Here is a 3,724-nt window from a genome sequence, read left to right on the forward strand (position 1 = left end):
CCTTGGAGCTGAGTATGGTATGCGTATCTCACAGGTTGTTGTGTGATGTTTGGAAATGAAATGGTGGGTTGCATCAGCTACTGCTGGACAGACCGAGCTCCCCAAAGGTTTTTCCTGACAGCTGCTTTGGCCTTAGATGCCAACATTGGCAAGTCCCTGGCAGCCTCTGTGCAAGGACTGTTTGCTCCTGGGTGGCTTCTCCAGCTTGCACAGCAGTGTCCCGTCACTTCCTTCTCCGATGGCATGGGCAGCCACAACAACCAGAGGGGATGAGGGACAGCTGCAAGAAACCACTGCCCGCTGACAAGCCAGAAATCCCTCCAGCACAGCCATGGCTACAGTCTGTTTCCCATGGTGGAGAAGAGAGCTGCAGCATGGGATCCCTGCACTGAATGGTAGGACTGCACTGCTCAAGGAGCTTTGCAGATTAAGGGCGTTCAGACAGCACCATGTCAGACACAACCATCAGAGGCCTCAGGCAGAGATAACATCTGGTCTGCACTGATACACCACTTCCCATGTACTCTCCTCAGCAGAAGAGAATGATTTCGCTGTACTGTAGTGGGGCCTTGCTGTGGGCTGCTCCTGTGGGCTGCTCCTATGGGCTGCTGGCAAGCCCAGCAGAGGAAGGCAAAACAAAACCATCACAGGCAGCAGGGCACAGCTTGTCCCCTCATCTATGACAGTCTGTTCGGAATGACTATGTCTTTTGGCTCCCCTCCACAAGTACTTGATAACGAGTAAAGGAAAAAAAAACCCAACAAGGAAATAGGGAAAAGACCACAGAGGCAGGCCAGAAGTACTTACTGAAACATCTGCTTTGCAAGAACTGGGTCTTGATGGCATGTGGCAAGCAGCTGCCAGTTGGACTGCTTGGGTGGTTTGCAGGGAAACTGTTGGACAAGGCTTTTCTGCGCAACAGGAGAGCACCGAGTCCCAGTCCCAGGCTCCCCTTCATCAAAAAGTGGTGTGTGCTTTTATGTGGCATGGAAGAAGTTTTCCAGTTCTCTTCCTTTCCACAGAAGAGAGCAGCTTTCACACAGCACATGCCAAAGGAGGTCAGGAAGTAAGACCAGGACCACCGCACATGGCAGTGTAGACCCATCCATAGCTAAGTGAGGCCGTATCACAGAATCACAGAATTGTAGAACGGTTATTGTTGGAAGGAACCTTAAAGATCATCTAGTTCCAACACCCTTTGCCATAAGCAGGGATATCGCCCACTAGACCAGGTTGGTCAAAACCCTATCCAACTTGGCCTCAAACACTTCATTGTATCGCTCAGCTCTGAAGCAATTTTACCAGCATTTTGCCCTGTGTAGTTCTTATTATTGAGGTCCTAAATCAGAAGATTTTTATTACTCCTCTACAGCAGATAAAAAGCAGTCACAGAAACACACCATTTGCTCTGCTACATCCGCTTAAACTTCTGGCTATAAAAACACTCGTTCTGTTTTCTTCCAGGACTTTTCCTCCCTATGGAGTAGAGTGCAGGCGACCCAACAGCCGAGCCTGTGGCACGAGTCCCAGCATGACAATGCTCAGCTTCAGACAGGAGGCTCCCAAGAAAAACACTGACTGCAGCGAGACGACTAGGCAACCCTACACGCCTGCCTGCGCTTAGCAAGGTTGTAATGTTCCTGTTTGCCAGCTCATCATATCCATTTCTGACAGAAAGCTTTGCTATACCCACAGGCATCTTACAAGTACATTTAAATTAGATGGTTGTAGGATCCAGATTTCAACTTCTGTTCCAAAGTGCTGCTTCTGTCATGGAAGCAATGTGCGTGCCTATTGCTATCCTTGAGTTGCTATTACTCAGTCAGTAACTCTGTCAAGGGGTACCTTACTAAAAGTACAGTCATTGGCAGCTCTGGGTCAAATCAGCCGTATTTTTCCTTGGAGTTTCTGCATGCTTCATCCATCTCAAGTTATCTGAAGATTAAATTATCCGACACAGTGAAAGAGGGGGCAGATGCGGGTGGGGTAAACCCCACTCAAGCATGCTAACAGCTCGGGCTGAGTAAAGACTACCCAGAATTTCCTCCCTCCCCCTCGCATTTTTATGGACGTTACAAATACTCGGCGGCGGGCTCTGCCGTCTCACATTTCACTCCGGCAGCCCTGAACTCCTATTGCTTCACCTGCGGCCGTGCCCCGACGGCAGCAGACTCCCCGCAGAGATTCTCCCTCGGTCCGGGGGCCGGCTCGCGGCTGGGCGGCGAGGGGAGTCGGGCGGGGGAAGCGGGTCGGGTCGGGCCGGGCCGGGCCGGGCCAGGGAAGGCCAGGCGAGGACCGCTGGAGCTGGGAGCGAGCCCTGTCCAGGGACGACGGCGGCGAGTGAGCGGCGTGCTGCAGGCAGGACCCGGGGGGGAGGGCGTGCGGGCAGGGAGAGGCCCAGAGGGGGACTCCGCGGGCGGGCAGGGGGCAGAGGGGCGGCTCAGGGCAGCAGAGGCGGGGCAGGGCCAGGGCGATCTCAGTCCCGCCCCGCTCGGCCCGGCCCGGCTCGGCCCAGCTCAGCGCCGGGGATCGAGCGGCGCCGTGCAGCCGGGGGGGTCGGATGCTGTGGCCGCGGAAAGCTGGGAGGACTCGGCAGGGACGCGGCAGGGACGCAGCAGGTACTTCTGCTCTCCGAGCAGCCCCTGCCGCGGCCTGCCTGCCCCCTTGTCTCCTCTCCCTCCGGTGCCTGCCCGGCCGGCAGCCCGCCCGTCGGGGCCGTCGGCGCTGGCTCCCTCGGCGGGCGGAGAGCGAGGTGTTCCCGGCCCGCGTGGTGTGCGGCCGCCGCCGGACGTGCCAGGCGCCCGGGAGCGGACAAAGCCGCCGCGCCCGCGGTTCCTTCGGGATATCACGTAGAGGCGCAGCTGCGGGCACGGAGCGGCGGCGGGCTGGGTTAGATATCCCAGGACTGTGAGTAAAGTTTCCCGTGTGGGACGGTTACGCCGCCGTCACGTCGGGGATGTGCTTGGGTCGCGTAGACGGGGTGTTAATCACCGCAGAAAGTTGAGGTTGCTGCGGTACTGCAAGTTTGCGAACGGAATCCTGGAGTTTGGCGTGTGTGCGTGTGTGTGCGTGTGTGTGCGTGTGGGGAGCGCTGGGTGAGGGGGAAGAAGTAAATGTACCTTCCTTTAACGTACAAGAACTAAACCAGCCCGGAGCTCCATTGTGAGATCCGCCTGTGTGCCGCTGGGAATTCCAAAATACAAACCGTTGTCTAAAATACAGAAGCCAAGAAAAATAACCATTTATTAAAGGCTTTTCTGAAGCTGTAGGCTGCCAGCACATCCACTTCAAAAATAAAAAATCTCTTTAAAGTTTATTTGAGTTGTCCAAAACATTGTTCTGCAGCAGATGTTTGTTGTCTAAATTTCATTGCATCTAGCACAGCTTAATTTCAGAGTGGAAACGTGTATTGAACTGTGCTGCTGCTCTCAAAACTCTTTTCTGTTCTTAAATTTAACGCTACTAGGATGTGCCTGATGAATTATACACGTTTACTTTCCATGTGGAAAAGCTTTACAACTAAATAAAATATACAAAGCTTGGCTTCAGATATGCAGATATTGTCTTTCCCTTTGCTGTTTTTAAAATTGTCATTGGTGGCCAAGTGTAAGGCTGTGTGTAAAAGGAGAGGAAGAACTGCAATGTGTGTGGTAGTGGTGAAGGCCGTTTGGTCTCTTTGGTCAAGTCTGTTAATAGATATTTGCAAGGCAGGAAATACGATTCC

Source organism: Psittacula echo, assembly GCF_963264785.1.
Source record: "Psittacula echo genome assembly, chromosome: Z".
Lineage (NCBI taxonomy): Eukaryota > Metazoa > Chordata > Aves > Psittaciformes > Psittacidae > Psittacula > Psittacula echo.